A 16,353-nucleotide genomic window follows, 5' to 3' on the forward strand; every position below is an offset into this window, starting at 1 on the left:
AAATAGTACTTGACTGCCCCATGTGTGCTTGTTCAGGGGTAGGAAGGAGAGACACCTGGACTTAAGTTGGAAGAGTGGAATAGGTGGGGTGGGCACAGGTCCCAGAGGTGGAGCACCTGCATACCAGGCACAGTTGTTTCTAAGCGGTTGAATCATCTTAGAGAAGGAATTTGATATCTTTGTACCTCAGCTCTTCCAATAATGAATTGGACCAAATTGAAATCAAAGACTGATGCCTCATGGTCAAAATTGGCCTAAGTGCTTAGTTTGTTTGGGAGTCAACTTCCTTTTTTTTTTTTGAGACAGGGTTTCCCACTGTTGCCCAGGCTGGAGTGCAGTGGTGTGATCATAGCTCACTGCAGCCTGACCTGGGCTCAAGCAATCCTCCCACTTCAACCTCCCAAGTAGCTGATACCACAGGTACATACCACCATACCTGGCCAATTTATATATATATATATATTTTTGTAAAGATAGGGTTTTGTCATGTTGCCTCAGCTGGTCTCAAAATCCTGAGCTTAAGCAATCCCCCCACCTCAGCCTCCCAAGTGCTGGGAGTGATACAGACAGGAGACGGGGCGGTACTTCATAGAAGAGGACAGTTCCCTGGCAAAGGCCCCACTCTCAAGCTTGAAAGCCCACGGCCCTAAAAGGGAACAAGCATTCCTGTTTTTGTCCCCAAATGTTGCCTTTTGGCCCACCATGCCCCCTATCCTATACTCATATAAACCACAAACCTCAGGCTTTATGAGCAGAAGAGCAGAGGAGCATAAGAGCCGTGCCCAGAGAGGGAGAGAAGGGAAGGAGCACCCTAACTTTGAGAGGAGTTTGGCTGGGGATGGTCACAGAGGAGATCGGCTGTGGGACTGCCTAACTCCAGGGGAAGATCATCTTCCCACTCCGTCCCCTCGCCGGCTCCCCATCTATCCTGCTGAGAGCTACCTCCATCTGGCAATAAAATCCCTCTCATTGATCATCCTTCAGTTTTTCCATGTGACCTGATTCTTCCTCGGTGCTGGATAAGGACCCAGATACCAAGAGGGCACTGAGCTAGTTAACACTTAAGCCACCTGCAATAGCAGAGCTAAAAGAGCACTGCAATATGCCCAATGGGGCTTCAGGAGTTGCGGGCACCCACCCCTAGATGCTACTGTGGGGTCGGAGCCCAAAAGCGCTTGCCCCAGCTCCTGCATGTTCCTCCCGTAAGGGGTTCGAGTGCACAGTGGCTGACCTGACGAGCCACACTCTGTCACACATCTGCAAGGGGTTCAGGGAAGTCTCCCGTTTCAGGATTACAAGCGTTAGTCACCGCACCAGGCCAGGAGACAACTTTCAAAAAAATCAAATTTAAATTTCTTTAGTTGGAGGCTGTGCACTCCGATTAGCCCCAGGTGGGCGACAGCTGAGACCATCTTTCCCAACTTTATACATTTCTCTCTCCAGGCTAAGTTACATTTCAAGCCTCTTCCAGCTCAAGGATTCAATGGCTTTATCCTTTAGACACTGATGAATTAGGCACACTTCTAACTGTCCCTTCTTGGCTAAGGACAGTCTGTCTACCTAGAAGAATGAAACAGTCTTAGACTTGCAGGCAGGGCCCTGGTATTGTTTAGGATATTATTTTAGCTGCCCTAACAAGAGACTCCAACAAATAAAAAATAAACAAGATAGTTTATCACTGAGCCCAGGTAACAAACATGAGTCCAGCCTAACTCGATGGTGTCTAGGTGTTCAGCTCCTTCTATGTTGCTGTTCTGAGTCAAGGATGGCTCATTGCCCTGTCCATGTGTCAGCTGGTCATTAGGGGTGGGACACCCCTTCCATTTCAGGGTGTGACCCAGAGGTGCATCACTTCCACTCACTTCATGTTGGCAACACTTATCCACACAGCAAATACAGCCGAAAGAGAGGTTGAGAAGCAAGCATTTATTCTTGGGAGCCACATACTCAGTCAAGAATTGGGTGTTCTATGATGTTGAGAGAGGACAGAATGGATACTGGGGGAAACTAGCAGCCTCTGCCACAGTATTTGTGAAAACATTCCTTTCTACCCACTGTCTGGAATATCCTCTGTTGCATTCATTTTCATTTTATGCATCAGAGAGTTGCCAGTTAATAATTCATTTAGAGAACTGGGCACGGTGGCTTACGCCTATAATCCCAGCACTTTGGGAAGCCGAGGCGGGCAGATCATGAGGTCAAGAGATCGAGACCATCCTGGCCAACATGGTGAAACCCCGTCTCTACTAAAAATACAAAAATTAGCTGGGTGTGGTGGCGTGTGCCTGTAGTCCCAGCTACTCGCAAGGCTGAGGCAGGAGAATTGCTTGAACCCGGGAGGCGAAGGTTGCAGTGAGCTGAGATCGTGCCACTGTATTCTAGCCTGGCGCCTGGCGACAGAGCAAGACTCTGCCTCAAAAAAAAAAAAAAAAAAAAAAAAAAAAAGCATTTAGGCTTCGCCGCTATTCCCGGGAGCTCATACCTATCCATCCGTGATCCCTTAGTAAAAAATAGAAGTCATCAGTGCCCAAAGGCAACCAGTCAGGGAAAATTTCAAAATTGTTAGGAAAAGAGTAGGAGGTGGAAGAGGTAAATTTGGACAAACAAGACAGAGATAGGGTTGGCAAAGATAGGAAATGCTGTGGGGAGCCAACAGGCAGGATGGAAAGAGTGGATGGAAAATATAGTACTGAGAAAGGAGAAGTGGAACGGGTCGGGGAGGCTGGTGCCGAGGGCATGAGCTTCCTTCAGCATGGCCTCTTCTCCATTTGCTATGCTCTGGCTCAGTGGATTCTTAGTCTATGGCACCAGGGCTGTCAGGAGACCTGCATTTGATTCCCAACTCTCAGCCAGGAAACACTGGGAAAGCCACATCTCTTCTTTTTGTTGTTTTTGAGATGAGTCTCACTCTGTTGCCCAGGCTGGAGTGAAGTGGTGTGATCTTGCCTCACTGCAGCCTCTGCCTCCTGGGTTTAAGTGATTCTCCCGCCTCAGCGTCCTGGGTAGCTGGGATTACAGGCATGTGCCACCATGCCCAACTAATTTTTGTATTTTTAGTAGAGACGAGGTTTCACCATGTTGGCCAGGCTGGTCTCAAACTCCCGACCTCAAGTGACCAAGTCTGCCTCGGCCTCTCAAAGTGCTGGGATTACAGGCATGAGCCACTGCGCCTGGCCAGCCACATCTCTTCTAAGGCCTAGCATCCTCTTCTGTAAAATGGCCATACTCTTACTTACCACACTGCTCTCCCCAAACAGTTGTGAAGTAAGAACAAATGCAGAATCAAACGTGAAAACTTTCTGTGTATAATATAATAGATGGTGTTGCTAGAAGCTCTTACAGCTCCCTGCTTTCTGTGTGGAGCTGGTGTAGGCCTGCCAGACCAGCACTCTAATTAAGGGAGGGCACTCTAATTAAGAGAGGCTCAGTGATCTGGACTGATGGGTCACCCTGATTCAGAGAGTACTTCTTCAGTAAACAGGATCTAGAGGAAACCACATAGTCTGGATGTTAGGCCCCCATTTGGCAGGCCCAGGGATTGAGCAAGTAGACACTTGCCTGGATTAGCAGAGAAAGGAGATGGGGCTGTAACTTGAGTCTATAGGCTGAGCCACTGGAGCTATCGTAGATCTCTAGAGCTGCCTCTAATGATAGCAGAGCTCCTCAAGAAAGTCTTAGTCCAGAACTTTTGAAAGGGACCAAATTCTTTTTTCTGACTACCTTTCTAGTTTCTCTGGCTGGGCCCCTATGCACTGGACTGACATAGACAGATTAATGAAAGAAAAACAAACAATTGTATTAGCATGTGCACAGCAATTACATGCGGGAATATTCAGAGATGAATAAACTCAAAGGTTTGGTTGGAACATGAGCTTATTGCATTTTAGCAAAGGACTAATACATTTTTTTTTTTTTTTGAGACAGAGTTTCAGTCTTGTTGCCTAGGCTGGAGTGCAATGGCGTGACCTTGGCTCACTGCAAACTCCATCTCCCAGGCTGAAGCAATTCTCCTGCCTCAGCCTCCTGAGTAGCTGGCATTACTGGTACATGCCATCATGCTCAGCTAACTTTTATATTTTTAGTAGACACAAGATTTCATCATGTTGGCCAGGCTGGTCTCTAATTCCTGACCTCAGGTGATCTGCCTACCTCAGCCTCCCAGAGTGCTGGGACTACAGGCGTGAGCCACTGTGCCCGGCCCCAATACATATTTTAGAGAAGTGACAAGACAAAGGAAAAGGACCTGAGTCTCTAGAGGCAACAAATTGTGGGAAGACAAATCTATGGGAACTCAATGGCAGATAAAGGGCTGTTAGCAGTTTGCTTCATAGGTTCCTCTGGTGCCGTCTCCAGGCAGGTAACGGTCTAAAGTTGTCTCCAGTGATTAACTTTTTTCTTCCTGATAGAGAAGGGAGGAAGGAAATATTTGTAAATTTATGTCTAAGATGGGGAGGGCAGAGAGCTTTTCTTGTGTTTGTTTATTTCAATTGCCTTCAGTTCAAAATAATCCTTATGTCAAAGTGTCCTATTTTGAGGTGGCATATTTTGCCAGCCTACAGACCCAAGAGCCTTTGCTAGAACGGATTGGTCTTGGATTGCAGTGAGTTGGACCACTGTACAAGGACACCTCTTCTAGTTGAGTTTGAACTTCTGTTTTGAACTGGTGAATTCAAATTGTTCACTGAGTATTTAAATTCCTTGACTTTTCATCTGTGAAAATCTCCTGAATGAAATGACCTATTTGATCCTATTTAGTGGGTCATTGAGTGTGCTTCTAACATGAAAACATTCAGCTGTGAGCTAGGAAGGCGTGCTGTGCTCACAATCTCAAAGAGGGCCGGGGAGAGAAGATTTACATGCTCTGTGCCCTGTGTCCTTTTTTGGGGCCTAGAGGACACATTGCCTTAACTTTTCTGAGAATAGTATAAAGGAACATCAACTTGCTCCTATTTTGTACTGGAGAAGCTTAGAGAATCAGATGTTAGTTTTATACTACATCCTTCAGTATTACAGCTTTAATTAAAAAAAAAAGAAAAAATAACAGCTGGCATGGTGGCTCATACCTATAATCCCAATGCTTTGGAAGGATCGCTTGAGGTCAGGAGTTGAAGACTAGCTTGGGCAACATAGCAAGACCCTGTATCTACAAAAAGTAAACAAATTAGCCAGATGTGGCGATACATGGCTGTAGTCTCAGCTGCTTGGGAGACTGAGGTGAGAGGATCACTTGAGCTCAGGAATTCAAGGTTGCAGTGAGCTATGCCCAGGCTGGAATGTAGTGGCACAATCTTAGCTCACTGTAACCTTCGCCTCCTGGGTTCAAGCGATTCTCCTGCCTCAGCCTCTCAGGTAGCTGGGATTACAGGTGCATGCCACTATGCCTGCCTAATTTTTGTATTTTTAGTAGAGACAGGTTTCATCATGTTGGCTAGGCTGGTCTCAAACTCCTGACTTCAGGTGATCCAGATGTGGTGCACTCCAGCCTGGGTAACAGAGTGAGATGCTGTCTCTGAAAATAAGTGAATAAATAAATAAAAAGAAAAATGTTTATATTTGGCCACATGTCAAAAAGGAAAAAAAGAGAAAAACAATTAACAAGATTCATTGAAGATTTTTTTTTCTTCCTTGAAGGAATAATTTGTTTCAACCTAAAAAATTATGTGAAATCATTGTAATGTTTCCCTGGTATTTTAAATCCAGATTTCAGATGCCTCAAAGAGAGTGATCAAGTGATTTTAACATCCTAAAATGAAAAAAAAAGAAAAGAGAGAGAGAGAGAGATTGGCTGGGTGCAGTCTATAATCCCAGCACTTTGGGAGGCTGAGGCAGGTGGATCAACTGAGGTCAGGAGTTCGAGACCAGCCTGGCCAACATGTGAAACTCTGTCTCTATTAAAAATGCAAAACGAACATGAGCTGGTTGTGGTGCTACGCACCTGGAGGGCTGAAGTCCGAGAATCACTTGAACCCGGCACATGGCAGTGAACTGAGATCACACCACTGCACTCCAGCCTAGGTGACAGAGTGAGACCCCATCTCAAAGAAAAAATAAAGACTTTTAAATAAAAAGCATCAGACAATTTTCTATACAATTTTCTATAGCTTCTAGACCATAGAATCTGCAGCAACAACTCAGTCAGTTTTTATTCTCATGTTTGCCCTGTGTAAGGAGCAGACCAAGAGAAGGGGTTTGCTTGCCCTTGACTTCCTCTGCCATCCACCCCAGCTGCCAAGTAAATCACAAATCATGTAGTATTTTTTGTGAATGCAGGTAAGCTTAGTGCCCCTGGCCTCATTCCTTTCCTTTTATTTTTTGACCTCTACATTTAACTATGACTTTTCTGGTGAATACATTGCCTCCTTTTTTCCTCAAGGGATTTCATTTTATTCTTGCTCACCAGATGCACAGAACCAACCTAGATGTGGCTAGTTTAGCCTTCCCAGGGTTCTCTCCACTGTGGCTTCGCAGAACTTCTAATCCATACAAGAAGCCTGCCCTGCTGTTGACATTTCATAACCTATGTGCCTCTGTGACTAAGTGGCTGGAGTTATCACATCCACTCAGTCCTGCATCTTTATAAATAACCTGGGCAAGGTGCCATTCTCCCTGTCCACCAGCAAGATTTTTCTCTGTAAAATGCTTTCTTTAAAGTCTGTGCACGAAAACATAATTGTTCCCTCAGAGTTGCAAAAATGACTTGAAGGGCTTGGGTTTTTAGTAGCTTTCAGAAACAAAAGAAGCTTTCTAACTGGACAAGCTATTCCCTCCAGCAAAAGATCCTTGGCTGAACTTTGTTTACCACATTAAGCAGCATAGTGAGAACTGCATTGTGGCTTATGGTTAAATAGTCACTACAGAGAATTCACTTCAGTGTTATTACAGCAGTGACAAAATCTATTTCTGATTTGTTATCACATGAATTTCTTTTTTCTTGTGTGTGTTGCTTAATAACAGTAAGAAAGGTTACAGGAAGCTTTTTATAACCATCCCCACCTCAAAGTCAAATTAACTTCTCCCTCTTTTTGTCCCCAAGAGATGTGATGTGCCCTGATTTTTTCACATCTGTTTCACTCAGTGGACGCTCTGTGAGGGCAGGACCTTGTCTAGTTTGTTCAAGCTCTCTTGCTTTTCTGTGTTCATTGAGCAAGATGCCTGCATATGGTGTGAAATTAGTTAACATTTGTGAATAAGCAAATAAATGGAAGATTTGTGGAGGTATTGGCTTCTTTTAATGTGTTTGGTAGAATTTGGTTACAGTAGAGACATCTATTTCCTACCCGACATTCATCCCCTCTGTTCTAGGGTGGGCACAGAGCTGCCTGGAATAAAGTCAGCCTCTTCTGCCTCCTGACTGGAGGTATGGCCATGCGAAAAAGTAGGCAGGGTTCCTGAGAACTTCTAGGCACTGCCAGACCAGCTCTGAATTGCCTGCTGGAGGCTCTTAAACTTCTATTTTGTTCGTGTGTGTGTGTGTGTGTGTGTGTGTGTGCTTTAAATCACTTGCAGCCCAATCTGCTCATAACAGGTATGTTGATTTGATATTTGTGTCTGCGAAGACCAGGGAGAGATTGGGATGAAAAATCTAAACTCAAGGCTAGGTACAATGGCCCATGCCTGTAATCATAGCATTTTGGGAGGCTGAGGTGGGAGGATGGCTTGAGCCCAGGAGTTCAAGTCCAGCCTGGGTAACAGTGAGATCCTGTTTCTATGAAAAATGAAAAAAATTAGCTGGGCATGGTGGTGTGTGCCTGTAGTCCCAGCTACTTGGGAGGCTGAGGCAGGAGGATCGCTTGAGCCCAGGTTGCCTAGGCTGCAGTGAGCCATAGTCTTGTCACTGTGCTCCACCCTGGGTGACAGATAGAGACCCTGTCTCAATCAATCAATCAATCAATCAATCAACATACATAAAAATAAATAAAATGAAAATAAAAACCTAGGTCTAGCTAGGATGACCATAGAAAACCATGCTGCTTTAGTGGTGTTTAGAATTAACTAAGGTTATTTTCTTTGTTAATTTATTTCATATGTATTCACTTACAAATGTGGGGCATTTCCCCTTTTTATCTTCTTACTCCTTGGTTTAGGAATAGTAATAATATTATTACTACATTAAAATGTTGATATATTCTCATGCGTCATGCTAGGCTCAAAGTATCTATATAAGTGCAACTGGCAAGGCAGGAAGTTTGATACGCCCACTTTGGCATTTTTTTTCACTCAGACGTAGGAGGAAGGCAGCCAATTGTGATTTTTTAAAAAGTTTTTCTTCTATTATTTTTATGTCACAGAGGTCAGTTTCTGTTTTCTCTTAAATAATTTAGTTTCTTCCTTCCTTTCTTTCTTTCTTTTTTTTTTTTTTTTAAAAACGATGTCTTGTTCTGTCATCTAGGCTGGAGAGCAGTGGCACAATCTGGCCCCACTACAACCTCTGCCTCCTGGATTCAAGCAATTCTCCTGCCTCAGTCCCCCAGGTAGCTGGGATTACAGGTGCTAGCCACCATGCCCAGTGAAATTTTGTATTTTTAGTAGAGACAGGGTTTCGCCATGTTGGCTAGGCTGGTCTTGAACTCCTGACCTCAAGTGATCCGCCTACCTTGGCCTCCCGAAGTGCTGGGATGATAGGCGTGAGCCATTGCACTTCGCCAAATTTTTATTATTACCTCGCTTAACTTAGCTCATATAAATATGAGCTTCCTTATTTGGAAGATATGATGTTGGAATATTCCTTTATTTCTTTAACTGGTGCTTTCCCATATACACTCATTGTCTAAACTATGCTTTACTTACCTTCTTAGTCATAAAGGAACAAGGAAATTCTATTTTTTTTAAAAGAGGTGATAACCGTGGGTGGCTGTGGTGATGTGAGCAGAGAGTGGGGAGTTGGTGATCTATGAGCTAAGATAAACAAATTTGTGAGCCATGGCTTTAAGGAAAATTCTTTTTCTTTAATTTTAAGTGAGTTATATCTTTTTTTTTTCCTTGTAGGAATTCTAATGAAGTACAGACAATCGCGAAGTTGGGAACTTATCAATCTAGTTGGAGTCATGGGACATTAAAATAATGTTTTCTCCTCGGTGCCCCTGGATCTTGAATTAGTAGGAAACAAAAAGCAGAGGTTTCCATTGGGTTAGGCTATTTGGGGAACCTCCTTTGACTTGGATAATGGAGGTTCAGCTGTCCATCAGCTATTTGCAGAGTTCAAATTTTTATTCTTCCCACTGAACCCCCAGGTCAAAAGAACCATAAATTATGTTGTACCATATCAAATTGTCATTTTTAAAAATTTTAAAAATTGTCAAATATTGGCAGTTTTTTATTTGGTTCAAGCTATACATGAGTTTTCAATTTTCATGATTTTTTGAAGAGTTAACATCTTAGGCCGGGCGCGGTGGCTCAAGCCTGTAATCCCAGCACTGTGGGAGGCCGAGGCGGGTGGATCACGAGGTCAAGAGATCGAGACCATCCTGGTCAACATGGTGAAACCCCGTCTCTACTAAAAATACAAAAAATTAGCTGGGCATGGTGGTGCGTGCCTGTAATCCCAGCTACTCAGGAGGCTGAGGCAGGAGAATTGCCTGAACCCGGGAGGTGGAGGTTGTGGTGAGCCGAGATCGCGCCATTGCACTCCAGCCTGGGTAACATGAGTGAAACTCCGTCTCAAAAAAAAAAAAAAGAGTTAACATCTTAACAAGCATGAATATTAGCAGTAACAAAATGTTAAGTATAGAACAATAGTTGAAAATTGATGTTTTAAAAATAATTTATATATAAGAACAGGAAGGCTTGGAGAGTTTAGACTGTTTGCCCACATAGAGACAGCTGGGAGCTAGAAGGGTCATAATGAGAACCTGGATCTGGCTGAACCTGAAACCCAGGCTGGAATGCAGTTGTATGATCATGGCTTCCTGCAGCCTCAACCTCTTGGGCTCAAGTGATTCTCCTGCCTCAACCTCCAGAGTAGCTGAGATGACTACAGGCTTCTGCCAACACATCCAGATAATGTGTTTTTATTTTTTGTAGAGATGAGGTCTCATTATGTTGCCTAGGCTGATCTCAAACTCCTGGGCTCAAGTGATCCTCCTGCCTTGGCCACTCAAAGTGTTAGGATTATAGGTGTGAGCCACTGTGCCGAGCCTAAGAATGCTGTTAACATTAACAATCAGCTTTTAAACACACACAAATATCTTATTTTCTTGTTATGAAACAGGGCATTAAAAAAAAAAAAAACCTAGAAATATAGGTAGGCAAAAGAAAAGAAATTTGGAGAATAAACAGGTATTGTTTTTGTTCTCAGTCTAGAGAAGGAGAAAGTTAATAAACAAGTAAATTAGCAAATATATTGACCACAAATTGAGATATTTGAAACAAAATGTCATTAAAAAGAGAGAAGGCTTTTGGAATATAGAATAATGGAGTGAGGGGGGTGTGGGGGAATATCCTAACTTAGGCAGGGAGGTCAGCAAAGTCCTTGTTGAGGAGGTGACCTTTCTGCTGAAATGAGAATGGAAGTAGTGATGCAAGGAGCTGAGTGTCCAGGCCAGGGTCAGTCAGGGCAGTGTAAAGGATTAGAATGTGTCGTCTCAAAATATGCTGCTTTTGGCATATTGATTATTTTGAGATGAAGACAGTTGAGAAACACCTTATGCTCTCTGCCCTTCCCCTTTCTACCTAAAAGCAGAGCATACATTTCCCATAAGAAAAGTACCCTCCCTGTACCAGGAAGAAGAGTAAAACATTCTATCACTGGAGGTGGAGAGTTGACACTGAGATGAATCTATACAAACAAATCTTACTAAAATAACTTTTATCTTCCATTAATTTCCTTATATAGTCACTGTCCCACAATTCACTGCCTCTAGCACAAGCCTCTTTTTCCTTTGTGTTGCCACATCTCTACAATTTATTGTCCTTTGTTAAAACGGTATATAAGCCCCTAGATCTAACAGTCCTTTGGATTTTCACTTTTTTCTATGAAGCCTCCCATGTTACATAACATTATTAATTAATATCAAATAAAATGTGTATACTTCTCCTGATAGTCTGTTTTTCGTCAGCTCAAGCTATAGGTTCCATACTCAGAACCTAAGTGGGCAGGGGAAAAGTCTTTCCTCTTCTATACCAGGAAGGAAGTCGGCATATTTGATATTCTTTCCAGGAGGAGGAAAAAGAGAAGGAAGCCAATGGAGTGACTTGGAGTAAAACAGGGGATGTGGGTGTGTGCAGGACCCCTGCTGTTATAGGACTTTTTCCTTAGTTCAGCTAAAAATGGGGTTCTTGTCACATGACCATGAGAGATTAGGCTCACAGACATTTTGAAGGGTGAGAAAAATGGAATTTATTGGGCAAAAAGGGAAAAAAAGGGAAACAGGGACTCTCGGCAAAGCAAAAGTCCTGCTAGCCGGCTTCCTGCCTCACAGACTGAATCCAGGTTCCATGCTGGAACAGGAGAGGCCAGGCTTCTCCCACCTGTAAATAGTGTGAAATTCCTGAGGTTCCACCCCATCATCTCAAGTGTGCAGGCTGGTTCAGGGTTCTGCCAGGGGGCCCTTTTTACTTGACTGTCTCACTGCCACCCACTTTTGTAGGATTTGGAAGAGAGTTGAAACTCTGTCTTATGAGAACATTAATTATTAATGTAATTTAAAAAATGGAGGCCAGGCATGATGGCTCATGCCTGTAATCCTAGCACTTTGGGATGCTGAGGTGGGAGGATTGCTTGAGCTTAGGAGTTTAAGAACAGCCTGGAAAACATAGTGAGACCTTGTCTCTATTATTATTTTAAAGAAAAAATATCTTTTAATGGAATAATTCTAGGTAAATGGTGATTTGTAACTTTTCTTAATTGCCAATATATGCATATTGGGTACTTAGTCTTTTTGATAGGTCAAGTGTCCTTACCAGCTAACCCTATTATAAATAAGACTGTTAAATAAACAATAACTTTTTTTTTTTTTTTGAGAGAGAGAGTCTCCCTCTGTCACCCAGGCTGGAGTGCAGTGGTGTGAAAGATCACACCACTGGCTCACTGCAACCTTTGCCTACTGATTTCAAATGATTCTCCTGCCTCAACCTCCAGAGTGGCTGGGGTTACAGGTGTGCGCCACCACGCCTGGCTGATTTTTTTTTTTTTTTGTATTTTTAGTAGAGGCAGGGTTTCACCATGTTGCTCAAGCTGGTCTTGAACTCCTGACCTCAGGTGATCTGCTGGGCTTGGCTTCCCAAAGTGCTGGGATTATAGGCGTAAGCCACCGCACCTGGTCCAACAATAACTGTTTATTGCTAACTAGTCTCTTACTGCCTTCGCAAGACAGAGCTAGACTTTCTATTTCTACTAACATGATGTAAATTAGAAAACAGAAAAACTGCCACTTCCTTATATGTGCATCTTTGAAAGTAGTTCCCCTGGGACTGAGTAAAAAAATGCCCGAAATGGGCATTTCTGTGTCATGAAAAGATTCTTTCTTGTTACTGGCTTGTCTGCTGTTCTTTCTGAAGCCCTGGCAGAGGATAAATCTAATTTGTACACAATGTTAATGTTATTAATTAAACTGTGACACCTTAAAAATCACATTATGTACTTATTCTTATTTTCTTCAGAATCCGACATAACATAGCTCAGTGTTTAGCCAGAATGGTACTCTGGTTTCTCCAAGCACTGATGTTAATGTGCCTCTCTGCCCTGCAGCTGGTGGGTCAGGGGGATTTGGGGAGATACTTTGTTCTCTGCCTCACTGTATGTTCTTTTTGGTCACTGTTACTGTTTTTAGTGGACAGTTTCTGAATGACTACAGGGAGTGTGGCTTGTTCCAGTGCTGAGACATGAGTTGCTTTTAGAGTTTTAACATTGAGAATCACAATATCTAGTCCTGCCAAGTCAAACTTCATTGGCTCAAGTGAAAAAATAATGGTTTGAGAATCAAGTACAACAAGAATGCTTTGGCATATTTTCAGTGGTGCTTTATGATGGCCTTATCCAAGACAGAGCAAACAAACAGAACAAGCCAGGGACCACTTTAGACATGATGGGTAATTTTTCATGGTTTATAGAGGTCTCAGAAAAATTCTTTTCAGATTTGTGTTTTGAAAAGCTTTGCTTGATTAAGCATAAGCAAATACACCTCCAGATTCTCACACACCCAATCTGAGAGAAATACCACCTCAATGCCCACCCAGCTTGAATTCCCTGCTTGATGCACTTACAGTAAAACCTAAAATCTGGGATGTGACAGCTGGCTCTAGCTGCAGTCCCATGAGCCAAGAACATTCTATGATTGTGGGGTGCGTGTGTGAGTGTGTGTGTGTGTTGTCGTTGTTGTTGGTGGCCTTGCTATCCACTGCAAAATTACGCCAGTCTGAGATTTAGAAGATTTAAGACTGTTACACTGGGCAGTGGATTTTCTGAAATATAAAACAAGGAATCAAAGGAATGCAAGTAGGCTGGGCACAGCGGCTCATGCCTGTAATCCCAGCACTTTGGGAGGCCGAGGCGGGTGGATCACTTGAGGTCAGGAGTTCGAGACCAGTCTGGTCAACATGGTGAAACCCCATCTGTACAAAAAATACAAAAATTAGCCGGGTGTGGTGGCACATGCCTGTAACCCCAGCTACTCAGGAGGCTGAGGCAGGAGAATTGCTTGAACCCAGGAGGCAGAGGTTGCAGTGAGCCAAGTTTGCTCCACTGCCCTCCAGCCCTCCAGCCTGGGTGGCAGTGAGAGATTCCATCTAAAAAAAAAATAAATAAATAAAAAGAAAGGAATACAAATAGGTACTGCTTATAATAGATTTTCTTTAAAAAACATGGTTGTCTGTCGCATGTAGAGGGAGAAAGACACATGAAATGTATTTTACTTAAGCAAGTCTGATGCACAGAGAGAGGATGGAAAAACTGCCACATGTGATTAAGGCTCTATGGAGACTGAAAGTAAAAATAGGTGTTCTTGGGTGCAGCATTTGAATAAATGGATGAAAGTCAGGGCTTAGATCTTCTCCACAGAATGGCTTCTAAAAGGATAGGAGACTTTATTTAATTACACTAACTTAGAAACAGTGCTCACTGGCACAAGAGTAAAGTTGTCATTAAAAAAACAATCCTTGGGGCTGGACATGATGGTACACGCCTGTAATTCCAGCACTTTGGGAGGCCGAGGCAGGCGGATCACCTGAGGTCGGGAGTTCGATACCAGCCTGACCAACAAGGAGAAACCCCATCTCTACTTAAAATACAAAATTAGCTGGGCATGGTGGCACATGCCTATAATCCCAGCTACTTGGGAGACTGAGGCAGGAGAATTGCTTGAACCCAGGAGGTGGAGGTTGCAGTGAGCCAAGATCTCGCCATTGCACTTCAGCCTGGGCAACAAGAGCAAAACTCCACCTAAAAAAAAAAAAAATACTTGAAGTTTTTACTGGTCTTTGGAATAGTAAACACTTTAATACATTTACTCTCAGGAGATTAAGCAATTGAAAGTTTGGTCTCAAATGATAACTGATTTGTAATGGTCCCTGATATCTTTGGTTTCAGGGCAATGGGTGCTAGCTGGGCAGGTCCTGGCTTGAGAGAGAATTAGATGAAGGTCACTGTGCTACTGGGGCCAACAGCGCCTGTGCTGCCCTCAAGAGCTGGGGCCAGAGGCAAGTGGTAGAAGGACCTGATCCAGGCTCTGAGGCCTACTGAAAGGTCCTGGGCAGCCTGTGCAGACCTTTTGTTCCTAGGAATTTCAATTTTTTGGTCCCTTCCCTGAAAAGGAAACTTCTTCTGTGAATATTTATCTTTAGGAAGCAAATTCATGGTGTTGGGACATGTTTCCTAGCCTAATAAGAAGTGCTCCCCCCGCCCCCAGTATTATTTACCTGGTTTCTCATTTCAATTTTGGCCTCCCTTGGTTCCAGATGGTGAAAATACATTTCAGGTATTATAAGATTTGAGGGGCCTGATGAAATAGTAGAGTTTACTGATGTTGTGCTATTAAAAAATAATCTCAATTATCCCACGTTCTGAGCTCAGAAGTCAGTCTAACCTGGGTGTGGCTCACGGCTGTAATCCCAGCACTTTAGGAGGCTGCAGTGGGAGGATCACCTCAGGCCAAGAGTTCAAGACCAGCTTGGGCAACACAGAGAAACTCCCATCTCTAAAAATAATTGAAAAAAAAATTAGCTGGGCCTGGTGGCATGCTCCTGTAGTCCCCACTACTTGAGAGGCTGAGGTGGGAGGATTTCTCTTGAGAAGCTGAGGTGGGAGGATTTTGCTTGAGCTGAGAAGTTCGAGGCTGCAGTGAGCTATGATTGCACCACTGCATTCCTGCCTGGGTGACAGAGAAAGACTCCATCTCTTTAAGTAAATAAATAAATAACTAGAAGTCAGCTTGGATATGTAATTTTTTCAAAGTGCATTGTAGTTACTAGATAGGTAAACTGATGTAATTTTGGTCATGTGTAAACATATTCACTGTTTTGATGGACACCTATCCAAACTATTGTAGACTCCTTTCTTACACCCTGTATACCAAGTGTAGCACTTTCTGAAGGATACTTCTGTCAACTTCAGTTTCTGAAGGTGCAGAAGATGTGGGTTTAGACAGGACACAGCCTCGCGGTGGTCAGAAGCAAGCCTTCTGGAACTAGAGCGCCAAATTCTGGTTCTGCTATTGACTATCCTTGACTTTTGATATGTTACTTTATTTCTCTGTGATTCAGTTTTACCACCTACAAAATGGGAGTGTGTGGTGGTGATTAGGGTTTGCTTTGCAAACCTTCAACTGCAGGGAGTGTAACTGACTAAGGGCCCCAGCTGGTGTGCTCTAAATCTATCGCTGCGTGGACAGGCCTGCCTGGCTGCTTCTGGCAACTGAATGCATCAGGGATACCAAGGCACACCAACTCCTGGGCCACACAGATCTCCTCTGATTGCTACTTTGGCTTGTGGACTCTTTGGTGGCTTTCCTAATGAAAGCTTTATCTTGTTTCCACCCCATCTTCTCCCCTTGTCTCCTCACTGGGATCAGACTTGCATCATGGCCTGAGGGCTGTCTCAGCCTAAACACCTCTTTCCTGTTTTCTCTCACTCAGGGATTTCTCCTCAGGCACAGTGGTCAGTTTAGAAGCAAACAAGCATCAGGATGGCCAGTTAAATTTGAATTTCAGACAAACAACAAATAGTTTTTTATTATAAATATATTTATACTTTTGGTTTACTTATTTTCCATCTGGAAAAAAATCAGGCCTCTTTATTTCCATTAGGGCACTTGCTTCTTGGAGGACCTGATCTAAAAGTAGGTGCTAATAATTGAACCTACCCCGTAGGTAGAATTAAATGAGTAAAAGACATAAAGAAACTAGAGCTGGACTTGGCACTTA

At 43.3% G+C, this 16,353-nt stretch overlaps 1 long non-coding RNA gene across 1 annotated transcript; it reads right to left on the reverse strand.

The window, feature by feature from the left end:
- Window positions 1–4,284: 4,284 nt before the first annotated feature.
- Window positions 4,285–15,035, reverse strand: LOC116541187. The gene is made up of 2 exons (XR_004264747.1): window positions 14,851–15,035; window positions 4,285–4,399 (listed from the first exon to the last, which is right to left on the reverse strand). It is a non-coding gene; the product is annotated as an uncharacterized LOC116541187 (long non-coding RNA).
- Window positions 15,036–16,353: the final 1,318 nt, after the last annotated feature.

This window comes from Sapajus apella, unplaced genomic scaffold, assembly GCF_009761245.1.
Source record: "Sapajus apella isolate SASKATOON/1434 unplaced genomic scaffold, GSC_monkey_1.0 scaffold1, whole genome shotgun sequence".
NCBI lineage: Eukaryota > Metazoa > Chordata > Mammalia > Primates > Cebidae > Sapajus > Sapajus apella.